This window comes from Nicotiana attenuata, unplaced genomic scaffold, assembly GCF_001879085.1.
Source record: "Nicotiana attenuata strain UT unplaced genomic scaffold, NIATTr2, whole genome shotgun sequence".
Lineage (NCBI taxonomy): Eukaryota > Viridiplantae > Streptophyta > Magnoliopsida > Solanales > Solanaceae > Nicotiana > Nicotiana attenuata.
Genome location: NW_017672805.1, coordinates 14,653 through 28,884, shown reverse-complemented (window position 1 = coordinate 28,884; position 14,232 = coordinate 14,653).

Genomic DNA, 14,232 nt, shown 5'->3' with positions numbered 1-14,232 from the left:
AGTTTTAAAGTTCGGGGTTGTAGTCTATTCCACCTATTTTCAGTGCGTGGGGTAGTTTTGGGGGAGCTTCCAGAGAGGATTTTCGTCATCAACGACAAGGTAAGATATCCTCACCTTATTATGAGTTAAATACATCAATTATGGGTGGATTTAAGCATGAATTATGTAAGAAAAACGTTGGGGTTTTGAGGAAAGAAAAACCTAGAAATCATATTCTTGGAATTTAACCACGATTTTGAGTATGGAATTTAGTGAAAATTATATATTTGAGTTCCTAAGGTCATGGGTAATTATTATCTTCGAAAAACTTCGGATTCTGGGCACGTGGGCCCGGGGGCATTTTGGTCAACTTTTCGATCGGAGTTAGGAATTTCTATAAATTAGATTGTAATGATTAATTGAGCATATATTAATGGACTTGCGTAACCATTGGCTAGTTTTGGAGCGTGGTGCATCAACTAGAGTCTTCAGAAGGGCGTGGAATGCCGGTTATGGACCTTCGGAGCGAGGTGAGTCTCCTTTCTAACCTTGTAAGAGGGAATTGTCCCCATAGGTGAAATAATAGATTATGTGCTCCTATTTTCGGGGGCTACGTACGCATGAGGTGACGAGAGTCCGTGCGTAGCTACTATTATGCTATTGTCCGGGTAGTTAGGGCCCAAAAGCATGTTATACTTGGATTATTTATGAACCCATTGATAGCTTGAATTGCTTGAATCACCTTGGATTAGTAAATGAATTTAAAAAGGAGATTAAACATCATTTTTCCTAAATTGTTAAAAAGAGAAATTGTTTTATTTGAGTAAATATTCCCGATAAGTTCTTAATTAACTGATTGAGCATGTATCTCTGTGTGTATCGGCGTCGCATGCATGATTCGCGAGCAGGGCATGTGTTTATTTATGGAACGGGCCGAACGCCTCGGCATATTAAATAGATGCATCTATGGTTCGCGCCGTTTGACCCTCGGCAGTGCGTAGTTTACCTTTCTGTTGGAGCGGGCCGTCGACCTCGGCGTGATTTGCGCATGATATATATATTGTTGCCTGAGAATTTTATACGTTGATATTGCCTTTCATGGCTTGATATAAATTGATAAGATAATGAAAAGTAAATCTTGGAAATCCTCTATTATTTGTTAAAGGTGTTTACCTGTTTTCTGGCTTCGTGAATTAGAACTGCTATATAAATCCATGATTTCCTCACATTTTTAGTATATTGTCAATTGACCCCTAGTAAGTGTCGAAGTTGACCATCTCGTCTCTACTTCTTCGAGAATAGACGGGATACTCATTGAGTACACGTTGTTTACGTACTCATACTACACTTCTGTGCATTTTTGTTGCACAGGTATATTTATCTCTAGCAGCCCACTGGGCATAGCAGCACGGATGATTTGGGGACTAGGAGAGTTGCATTATTTTGATGCGGCCGTAGCTAGTAAAGTCCCTTCCAGCAAACTGTATTTTCTTTCTGTCCATTGTATTTCGGATGGATGTCGTATTGTATTTTATTTCCTTATCCGTAGATGCTCATGCACTTGTGACACCGGGTTCTGGGATGGCTTCTAAATATTTTGTATTGATTGCTAGTATTTAATTTGAATTGAAGCAGTTATCTTTTTACTTATGAAATTTAAAGGAAAATCTTGATTTTTTTTTAAATTGTTAAAATTGGAGTTTAATTAAGAATTTGGTTGGCTTGCCTGACAGCGGTGTCCGGCGCCATCACGAACTTTAATGAATTTTTGGGTCGTGACAACATGGTATCAGAGCACTAGGTTCCTAGGGTCTCACGAGTCATGAGCATGTCTAGTAGAGTCTCGCGGATCGGTACGGAGACGTCTGTACTTATCCTCGGGAGGCTTCAGGACTGTTAGGAAGTACTTCCCTTCTTGATTCCTTATCGTGCGATTTGATCCTTGGAGGCGTATGCCTTTGATTCATTCCTACTCAATCTTACGCGACGCAAAGCGCTTGTTATAAATCGAGAATTGAAGAAGCATAATGGTACTACGGATGTGGTGTGGGATGTTTCTCTCGGTGTAGTTGATTTGATCATTATCGTCGCCTTATGGAAGGATATTTTAATGTTTCGGCTCAGTAACGGTACTTCTGAGGGCTTTGGGGCTAGGCACAAGTTGCCATGATGCCTATGAATGACTGTTCCGCAGTAGCGATATGATGGTAGGATGTTGCCCACGTGTCGGGGCAGTGAATGACTTGAAGGGAGGTTTACTCAGTGCATAACCAAGAGATTCAGTATTTTATTCCCGGCAGGGGGAAAGGCAATCGAACTAAGGATGGTTAGATGTGGGCTGGTGGAAGTAATGAGACTTGGTATTTGCAAGCGTAGTGGAGTTTTCTTCTATGTTGGGGTGCTGTTGTCCTAATTGAACGTATTAAGTGTGTCAGTGTTATAATCTTGTACAATTCGCCTTTGGGGCAAGATATTGCTAAATAGTATCGGAGATGCAACTGTCAGATATTGCAGGGTGCGGTGGTTCAGGAATTGGATCAGTATTCCTAATGTTGGCAGTTCGAGAAGGATGACCTTCGGAAAGGTTTAAAGTTAGTAGCGATTTGTGGACTCAAGTACTATGAAGATAGATTTTATTAAGGCAACAACCGGGCAGCAAAAGGTGAGAAATGCGTGCGGGAAGTGTCAGGCGGAGTTTTAACTTCTAAAAAGGCCAGGTATATGAAGCGAAGGTCGAGTAGTCGATCAAGGGGATGAGTTCCGCCAAAGTGGGAGAGTGGCGGAATTGCATATGGGCTTTGCAGTGGGATGACCACGTACCTTAAGGAGAGTTTGGGGCGATTTGAGAATATTAGTGCTTGGTTATTGGGGTCTACGGGTCTAATTGAAGTAGGGGTTCTTGTGCGGCAGGAGATTTAATATAACGGAAAGGAGCCGCTTGAATGAAGAAGGATACAACATAACCTTGAATTGGAAAAATGTTGCCGCACATTTAAATGATGTCCACGAGGGGTATATGGACCTGTGCAGCTGGAGAGTGAGCTCAAACTCAGGACGGGTTGTGATGTCGTAGTGATTGTACCCCGTGAAGCAGCGCTGGAAGATGCCGGGAGTGATTTCTACAAATAGTTCATCCCTGTGAGCAGGTTAGCGATCGCGTGGTTGGCGAGCTTCTGCGAAGAATTCTATTGGTTATACGGCGAAGGGATCGGTCGTGCGAATGTTGTTGATGATTCTGAGTATAAAAGGGGGTTTTCCATAGTAAGATATCGAGCATGTTGGCAGTGGATTGCGCATGGATTATGTCAATGGGAGATTGAGAACCCTGGTAAATTCCAGAGTGGTGTAATAGTGGCTTCGAGCTAAGTGGGAGATTCCCACCGCCTATGATGGGGTTGCATGGTTAATTACTTGCGAGGTTTCTGGTTATTAGCATATTGCTGAACTGTTTCAGCTACGGAAAGGAACATAAGTGGTGAATCGAACAAAGGGATTGTTAAAGGTGGGCTATCGTTGGCCTTATTGGCCCATGTCCAGACTTGGAGAAGAGATTCGGATTCATATTAGGATTAGCAGAATGGGCCTATCAGTTGAGGGCGCGAATATGTGCGCAAGGAAGGTATGAAGTGGTTCGCGGGATTCGGGACAACATGGTCTCGTGATTTGAGGTCACTCGAGATGGGTGCAGATGGAGAATGTTATGTGTTGGGTGGAGTTAGTATTATCCCTAAGGCAATCAAGGATAAATTGGAAGAAGGTAGATTGATTAGCCATAGTTGAATTTGGCCCATTGGTGTTACTGATCAGTTCCCTCAGCGGGATCGAGTTATGCAAGTGATTTGGGACGGTACATATCAGGTTTGTCAGCCACCGTAATTGATGTTATTCAGGAGCATTCTATTGTTATGGCTTGTTATGCGAAAGTAGATTCCAGAAGGGCTATGGTGGCTTAGACCACTACTTAGAGATTTACATATTCTACGGTTATGAGAATTCACCTGTGTGACGTTATGGCTCTCCTGAAGTGAGTTAAGTGAAAAGTTTTTATATGATGAAGTGCTAACCTATTAGTGGTTCCGAAGCTATGATGAAAAAATGAGTTCTATCGTATACTGGCATGTTGAGTGCAGTGAGTGGTATGGAATTTGCAGTGAAGATCAAGGTAGCAGTTCGATGTTGGCAAAGATGTCACGAGCTCGGATGAGCAGGAGAGGAGTTTTGATGTTTAAAGTAAGTTGGTTTTGTCATCAGCGTCACCTGAGATAGTGTGTTGTGAGAAGGGTCTTTGCGTCTTGGTTAATGATTCTTGATCGCTTTTCAGCGTTAGTGCGGTCGGTGGTTCGGAGGTACGACCCAACTATTTGTTATGGTAGGTTGTGGGAGTGTGTCCCACAGGAAGATCGTAAAAGTGTGGCAGGTAGTTACTTGATTGATCGAAGAACTTAAACCGAGTATGAAGATTTGTGATGAGATCGATAAGTTGAGAATATGTGCCTGGGAGCCACTCAATTACTGAGTTGTGGACTGTGGATGAATACTCCGGTTATGATGGTTGTCCTTGTGTGTTATGAGAAGAGGGAAATTAGTATGGACCTTTGAAAGGTTATTGGCTTAGTTTGATATGATCAGGATCGACTTGAGGTCGATGGATGGGTTAAATATGAATTTGGGCTATATGTCAGGTTAGTTGTGTTCATTTCAGTAATGTGCTCCTTATGGAGTAGTCAGGGTGTTATTTCGTTGCCAAATATTTCATGTAATGATGCGTTGCGCCGTGTGAGTTGGGAGACGACTTGAGAAATTGCTTATGTGTTGAGGATCCGCGTAGAGATGATGTTATATGAGCAGGATGCTTTTGAGATTTCAAATCGTATATCGCACCTCAGTCGTGCTTGAGTTTTGTGGCTTCTGGCACTACATGTCTCCCCAGGGATGGAATTATGCACTTAGTGTGCTAGTGACCGATATTCGGTATATTATTGAAATGAGCAATCTAGCTCGGTGCGTATCTCCTTATGCGAGTTTTATGGGTGGATCGGGTGGCACGCCGCCATGGTTATATTGTTCGGACCGGGTTGCGCACCGCAACATGTGTGAAGCTGAGTACAGATCCCCGTATCTGTTTTTATGTGTTTTGTTTCCTATTTTATGAGGAAAGCTTATATTAGCTGTGTGCCCGCGTCGCATGTATGATTCGCGAGCGGGGTGTTTGTTAATTAAGTCCACTGCGTCGCATGTATGATTCGCGAGCGGTGTAGCTGAGTTTCCTTCTCAAAGTTTGCTTTCCTTTATATCGCATTCGTTATGGTAGGCTATTGGCACATTGTAGCATCATATGTGGCTTTTGATTATGTCCGGGGTGGCTTATTGCCTGAGCAGTTCGTACTGGGTGAGACGAGATCATTAGAATTAGGATTAGTGCAATCTGACTATATGAAGTACATTAAGGAGCTAAGACCATTATTTGGTTCAGAATGAGGTGATGGTTATTGTCAGGAGTATAGACCCAAATGATTGGTTGATTCGGCAATTGATTATGAATTCCTGCACACCTCTTCCGTTGTGGCGGTATTGTAAGAGTTAGGGTAAAACCTGTGTATGTCATGGGGTGCAATGGGAGCATCAGATTCGTGGAATTTCAACTAAGTTGATCAGAAAATGTTATTGTGGTCCGGTGAGTAAAATGATGCAAGGTGTGAATTCAGCAAAGTTATGCAGTCATGTGTGGGTACAACGTGTAGTGATTGATACGGTGTTCGTATGATGGAAACAGGCCTGACAGAGAATTCCGGATGTTGGAATTAGGCTCTAAGGCCTATCTGCTTGAATAAAAGGGGATATCTTCAGAACTGATCGAGCCAATGTGCTCAACTGAGTGGTGGTAGCACGGGAAGTTGCATGAGAAGTTAACCGGTGATTTCAAACTACTTCAGTGTAGTTCTCAGCACGTTCGAGGACGACCGTATGTTTAAGTGGGAGAGAATATAACGACCCGACCGGTCGTTTTGAGTCCTAGCGCTCCGTTCAGCAGTCGGAGGCCATGAACAGCTTCATTTCAGGCATTATGACTTGTACGCGTGGTTGTAATTGAATTTTGGGAAGTCCAGAGTTGAATTGGCAGGAGAATTCTCATTTCGGAAGCTTAAAGTTGAAAGAATGAACTAGGATTGGAATTTTGAGTAAACGACCTCGAAATCGGGATCTGAAGGTTCCAGCAGGTTTGTATGATAATTTCGGACTTGGGCGTATGCCCGGTCGGGTTTTGGATAACCCGGAAGTGTTTTGGCGCCTATTGTGGAAGTTAGCATTTTGGAAGAAATTTCTTAAGTTTGGCTTGAAGTGCATTTCAGTGTTATCGATGTCCGTTTGGGATTCCGAGTCTGGGAATAGCTCCGTATGGTGATTCTGGAGTTGGGAGCGCGAACGGAAGTGAATTCGGAGGTCCGTAGGTCATTTTGGAGCCATTTGGCTAAAGATAGAAATTTGAAGGTTTTTGAGAAGTTTGACCGGAGGTGGACTTTTTGATATCGGGGTCGGAATCCAATTCCGGAAGTTGCAATAGGTTCGTAATGTCGAATATGACTTGTACGCAAAATTTGAGGTCAATCGGACGTGATTTGATAGGTTTAAACATCGGAAATAGAAGTGTGAATTTTTGAAGTTCATTAAGTTTGGATTGGAGGTCGATTCATGATTTTAGCATTAGTTGATGTGATTTGAGGCCTCGAGCGAGTCCGTAATGTGCTTTGGGATTGGTTGGTATGTTTGGTTGGGGTCCCGGGGACCTCGGGTGGATTCCGGGTGGTTAACGGATCGAAAAATGGGATTTTTGGAGGGTTGAGGACTGCTGGTTGCTGTCATAACCGCACCTGCGGAAAGGGGGCCGCAGGTGCGGCGCCGCAGAAGCGGCTAAGAAGGCGCATGTGCGATTTTTTGGTCAAGGGCTGGAGGACCACAAATGCAGTCAAGGTTCCGCAGAAGCGGGACCGCATCTGCGGAGAAGGGGTCGCAGAAGCGGATTTGGGTCGGCTTAGAGTGGACCGCAGATGCGGTTAAATTCCCGCAGAAGCGGGGCCGCATCTGCCGAGGGCATATCGCAGAAGCGGAAAAGGACAGCCTTGGGCGGACCGCAGAAGCGGTGATTGGTCCACACCTGCGGAACCGCAGAAGCGGTCAAGGGACCGCAGGTGCGGAAATCGCCGGAGGCAGAAGGGATGTTTTAAATCGGGGTTTGAGTTCATTTCACCCATTTGTCATGGCTTGGGCGATTTTCGGGGGAGCTTCAAGAGAGGATTTTCGTCATCAACGACAAGGTAAGATATCCTCACCTATTCTGAGTTAAATACATCAATTATGGGTGGATTTAAGCATGAATTGTGTAGAAAAACTTGGGGTTTTGAGGAAGAAAAACCTAGAAATTATATTCTTGGAATTTAACCACGATTTTGAGTATGGAATTTAGTGAAAATTATATATTTGAGTTCCTAAGGTCATGAGTAAGCGTTATCTTCGAAAAACTTTGGATTTCGGGCACGTGGGCCCGAGGGCGTTTTGGTCAACTTCTAGATCGGAGTTAGGAATTTCTATAAATTAGATTGTAATGATTAATTGAGCATATATTAATGGATTTGCGTAACCATTGGCTAGTTTTGGAGCGTGGTGCATCAACTAGAGTCTTCGGAAGGGCGTGGAATGCCGGTTATGGACCTTCGGAGCGAGGTGAGTCTCCTTTCTAACCTTGTAAGAGGGAATTGTCCCCATTGGTGAAATAATTGATTATGTGCTCCTCTTTGCGGGGGCTACGTACGCATGAGGTGACGAGAGTCCGTGCGTAGCTACTATTATGCTATTGTCCGGGTAGTTAGGGCCCAAAAGCATGTTATACTTGGATTATTTATGAACCCATTGATAGCTTGAATTGCTTGAATCACCTTGGATTAGTAAATGAATTTAAAAAGGAGATTAAACATCATTTTTCCTGAATTGTTAAAAAGAGAAATTGTTCGCGCCGTTCGACCCTCGGCAGTGCACAGTTTAACCTTTCTGTTGAAGCGGGCCGTCGAGCTCGGCGTGATTTGCGCATGATATATATATTGTTGCCCGAGAATTTTATACGTTGATATTGCCTTTCATGGCTTGATATAAATTGATAAGATAATGAAAAGTAAATCTTGAAAATCCTATATTATTTGTTAAAGGTGTTTACCTGTTTTCTAGCTTCGTGAATTAGAACTGCTATATAAATTCATGATTTCCTCACATTTTTAGTATATTGTCAATTGACCTCTAGTAAGTGTCGAAGTTGACCATCTCGTCTCTACTTCTTCGAGATTAGACGGGATACTCATTGAGTACACGTTATTTACGTACTCATACTGCACTTCTGTGCATTTTTGTTGCACATGTATATTTATCTCTAGCAGCCCAATGGGCATAGCAGCACGGATGATTCGGGGACTAGGATAGTTGCATATTCCGAAGCGGCCGCAGCTAGTAAAGTCCCTTCCAGCAAATTGTATTTTCTTTCTGTCCACTGTATTTCGGACGGATGTCGTATTGTATTTTATTTCCTTACCCGTAGATGCTCATGCACTTGTGACACCGGGTTCTGGGATGGTTTCCAAATATTTTGTATTGATTGCTAGTATTTAGTTTGAATTGGAGCAGTTATCTTTTCACTTATGAAATTTAAAAGAAAATCTTAGTTTTCAAAATTGTTAAAACTGGAGTTTAATTAAGAATTTGGTTGGCTTGCCTGACAGCGGTGTCCGGCGCCATCACGACCCTTAATGAATTTTTGGGTCGTGACATTTGTAGCTGTGGAATATGTGTCGAAATGGGTTGATGCCGTGGCTTTACCTAACAATGAAGCTCAAAGTGTGGTGGCTTTCTTGAAAAAGAACATCTTCAATAGGTTTGGGACTCCGCGGGCCATTATAAGTGATGGGGGTTCGCACTTTTGCAACCGGGCTTTTGATACCTTACTCACCAAGTATGGTGTCACTCATAAACTCTCCACACCCTATCATCCTCAAGCAAGCGGACAGGTTGAAGTCTCCAACCGGGAGATCAATAGTATTTTGTCAAAGACTGTGAATGCCAACCGAACGGATTGGTCAAGAAATCTGGATGATGCTCTTTGCGCTTATAGGACGGCCTATAAGATGCCGATCAGGATGTCTCCATATCGATTGTTGTTTGAGAAGACGTGCCATCTTCCGGTAAAACTTGAGCATAAGGCCATGTGGGCGTTGAAAAAGTTGAACCTTGAGTGGGATGTCGCTGCAAACCTAAGAGTGGCACATTTGAATGAGCTTGACGAATTCCGGTACCATGGCTAAACAAGTTCGTCCCTTTACAAGGAGAAGATGAAGTACCTCCATGACAAGTATATCCATAACAAGGAGTTCAAAGAAGGTGATCTTGTGCTATTGTTCAATTCCCGGTTGAGGATGTTTCCGGGCAAGTTGAAATCAAAATGGAGTGGGCCCTTTGAAGTAGTGAACGTAACCCCCTTTGGTGCTCTAGATTTGAAAAATAAGAATGATGAGGTTTTTAGAGTCAATGGCACCGGGTTAAACATTATCTTGGCAAGGTTGATAATGGTCACATATTGGCGGTTCTCCATTTCTTATGATTGGTAATCTGCGTCGTGCCGCGACGTTAAATCAGGAGCTTCTTGGGAGGCAACCCACGTCTTTTTCTTTCTTTTATTTTCCTTCTTTTAGATAGGTTTTGTTTTGTGCTAACCAGTTTTGAAGTGTATATAGGAATGGGTTTGCATTGCAGGGACTGCGCATGAAAAATTTGGCTAAGTGTCAAAATGCATGGTCTCTAAAGTTGGTCTGTCAAAAACGCTAAAGGAAATGCAGCCGCACACATTTTTGTGCGGACGGCACTGATGCTACGGACGCACAAATTTTTGTGCAATACGCAGCCGGTCCTCTCAAGGCAGGTAAGGAGTATGGTCTGCATCAAAATTATGCGGCCGCACTCATGTAAAAGACGAGGTCCCACGGGTAAAAGTATAAATAGGACTTCTCTCTTCTTTTTACACTTTTCGCTCCTCTGAGACCTATAGCAAAGCTTGCACAGTAAAATTCCCATTTGATCTCAAATTGTTCCCTCATTTCATCACCTGCATCTTCATTATTGGTATGTTCATTTCTTCATTAAATTCTTCATCTTTTATTTGCTTTAGTTCTCAGATTTAGGGTTAATTACATGCTCAAAAATGTCGGTGTTTCCTTGTTTTTGCTTAAAATCATGTGCGTATCTTGTTAAACGTTAAATGGGGTCTAGGTAATTAGTTAATGAGGTTTGATTACTAAAACCATGTCAATTAGAGAACAAAAATGCATGAACCCTAGGTCAGTGCCAGTCAAATTTGAATTGTGCGGCCGCACACATTTTTGTGCGGTCCATAGTGGAGGCTATGCGGCTGCACTCATTTTTGTGCGGTCTGCAGTCCTCTAAGTTAGGCAAAAGGTGAGCTTCACTTATGCGGCCGTAATCATTATTGTGCGGTCTGTAATGGCCTGGTGCGACCGCACTCATTTTTGTGCAGTCCGTAATAATGGAGCTTCAGAGACACCAGTAGTCTGAACTTGGGGCTCTGCGGCCTCACTCATGTTTGTGCGGTCCGCAATGGACACTTTGCGGCCGCACTCATTTTTGTGCGGTCCACAATGTGCAGTCTGCGGCCGCACTCACTTTTGTGCGGTCCGCACTGCCTTTCTGAGACATTTTTAATACAACTTTCCATCATGCCTCTGTATACATTATAACCTTCAATTGTCACTGATTCTTGTTCTTATATGCTGCAGACAATGGTTCGCTCACGTGGTAAAGGTGATCTATCAAAAGGGAGGGCAGAACCCTCCCGAGGCCGGGGTCGAGGTAAAAGCAGCCTACCTCTTGCACTTCAAAGGGTTATAAGCAAGAAAGCAACAGCAAATAGAGCCCCTGATACCTCTAAAACCAGTGAGTATGTCCCATCCGGGGAAGCTTCTGAGGGTAACTCTTTGCAAGCACAACCGAAAGCCCAAGCACAACAAGAAGCACAATCACAACAATTCTCTCGGAAATTCCACTTGGTGGATGAGTCTTCTTCAGCTGCCAGTTCATCTGAAGGTTCGGAAGAGGGCAGCCAAGACCCTGAGCCCTCTTCCTCACCTGCTCCCCCTGCTCCAATAAACTTAGATGATGATGATGTCCCAGATGATGGGAGAGGGGGCGATACTGCTGTGCCAGGGTTAGAAAGATCACGGAGGCTGGAGATATGGGAGGAAAGATTTGTTAGTGCCAATGCCTTTGCAAAGTTTCGGGAATGGTGGCCACAGAGGTCACTCACTCTTGAGCGCCAATTCTTAATGAAAGACCTGAACAAGCACAACCCCAATGTCCTCAGGCAATTCCATGAGCAGAAAGGTTGGAGCTGGTTCACCAACAAAGTTCTAGATGCAAATGAGTACCTGGTCAAGGAGTTCTATGCAAATGTTGCTCACATCAAACAGGGAATGAAGGTGAAAAAAGTGCGGAATCTGAAGTCCGCTTTGACTCCTGTGCACTAAACAAGTATGTAGGGTTTGAAGAAGTGGAGGCAGTGCAATATTTGGAGAAGCTAGCCATGGGTGATGTAGCTCGTCCGTGGTTGGCCGAGATTCTGGCAATTCCAAGGTCACAGCTGGAGTTCCAATTTTTCAGGCCACCCTAAACTTTGAAGCAAAAGGGTGGCAAACATTTGTGTGTAGCCGCATTGACCCATGCCTAAATGAAAACATGATCCCAATTCCCCGTGCAATTCTGGTGGCCTCGATTATGGCTGGGTATCCGATAAATATTGGTGCCATCATGTCCACCAACATCACTCTAGCTGTCCAGAAGGGTGAGAGATCCTATCCGTACCCAAACTTCCTCACTGAATACTTCAAGGATCAAGGGGTAGAGTCGAAGCATTATTACACAGATGTGAAGGCCAAAAAGCCTTTCTCCTGGTACCTCCTTCAGAGAGCTGACAACCCTAAATTCGAAGGCAAAGCTACTACCTCCACTGGCCAGTCTAAGGAGCCAGTGGTAGTGGTTACTGATTCAGCTGCCGGGCCTTCCATAGCAGCAGGTACTTCCACCGGGGCAGCATCCATGCCACCATCTTCATCATTCAGTCCACCAGCTTCTGCTAGATTAGTAGTTCCATTGACAGTGCCAGCTTCATCTACCTATCCTCAGACTGCGCTGCGAGTCTCCCAGACATTAGCTAGTCTTAACAACTGGATGCAGGCAACTACTACAAAGCTGACTGATATTTCTAGTGCTGTTGCAGCACAGCCCTCAGCCCTAGAAGCCCCAGCACAGCCACATGTACCTCTGTCAGTGGAGGAAGCATTGAAGAAGATTCTGGAAAACTAGAAGACTATTACAGATATTCTAGTGGCACATAGGAAGGTCATTGCAGACCTGACCAAGTAGGTCAGGAAGATGAAGAAGTCTCAAGCATCAAAGAGGTCCGTGGAGAAGTTGACAAAGGAGGTCGAGAAGATTGTATCTGCCGGAGATTTGCCATTACACCTGCTCATGGAGACAACACCACCAGCAACACAGACAGCACCAGAGGTAGCAGCCGGCCAGTCTGAGGAGCCGGTTGCCACTTCCCACACTTCTGAGGAGGTGATCCGGATGCTCAGCAACCCAGTTGACCCTCAGCCTGGTGATGATGAGATACAGCTTGAGGCTGAGGTTGCTGATGATCCTATGCAGACTGAGACCACATAAGGAGTTCTCTTAACTCTCTACCCTTTCCCTGTCCTTATTTTTGTTAAGCATTTGGGACAATGCTTATTTTTCATTTGGGGGGTGGTTTATTCTGATTATCTAACATTTGGGCTGTAATAACGCTGGTACTATTTTTCTTTCATCTTTATTTTCCTTTGGTATGTATATATTTCCTCCATTTGATGTAAATATTCATTCCCCTTATGTATATATTCTTCTCCCTTATGTATATATTTATTTGACTTCGGTTTGTATATTGTTTTATCTCACTTTCTGTAGTTTATTTCCTAGCTTCTTTAGTAGTACAACATCTTATTTACTTTAGTAGCTTATTTTTAATTTGCTAGCTTCTTCTTACATTTTGTGTGAACAATAAGCCTTTGGTTTTCTTAATGCCACGGTTCTTTCCGAAGGTGGATTTTTGTGTGAACCGGGTGGCTCTTCCAAACGATGGATGGCGTGACAACCTTCTTAAGGGATTGAGTCCGTTTTCTTTTATATTTTGGTAAATATAGTAGTAATGTATAAAAGGGGTTTCAAGCATGCTTCACTTGGTACCAACACATTTACCTATGCTCGTATGGTTAAAAACAAGTTGTTGGCAGAAGATAGCTCTAGTTATGACTCTTTTGACCCTTGTGTTGACTTAAGCAGTCATCGAGTGGTTCAAATCGAGCCATTTGTGATTCTCAATCTTAGCTAGGGTTGTTGTGGGCCCTCAACTCTGTTCTCTTTAGCAATCCAGAAGCGTGAGAGGTGAGATGTTTAGTTGCAAGTCCAAGTACTTGTGCTAATGGTCTTGAACTTGTCCCGAATATTTGTCTAGGCAAAATTCTAAGTGTAGCTTGGCTTGAGAAATGATCGTAGGATCTCCTTGATCCAATTTGAAATTTGAAATCTTCCATGGCCTACCAATGTGATAACCCTAGTCAACCCCTTTGAGCCGAAGCCCTTTTTCTTTCAATAACCACGTTACAAGCCTTCATCCGCTTGGTAATGACCCTCTCTTGGAACCCGATCTTTCCTTAGCATTCTTGAGAAACAATTGGCAAAAACATAAGTTTGGGGGAGAGAAGAGGAGTTTAAAAGTGATGAAAGGTACAAAGAAGAGAAAGAATGAAGAAAAGGGAAGGCAAAGAAAAGAAAGAAAGAACAAAAAGAAAAATACCAAAAAGAAAGTGAATAAAGTGAAGAGTTGAAAGGAATCCAAAATAAAATAAGGAGGAAAAGCTCAAGTAAATAGAAAAGGAAAAAAATGAATGTCATGCTCAAGAAAGAGTGACGTTACGTCTCTCTAGTTCCCCTGAGGAAGAAGAAAATGACTCAAAGAGTCGAGAAAGTATGAGCCGAAAAGAGAAAATGGAGTGCTTAAGGAAAGATGAAACCATTCTATTCTAACAAGTCCTACCTTGATCCAAAAGACTTCTTTACATCCCGCAAAAGCCTTACATGATTTCAAATTGAGTGAGCTTACATTAGTGG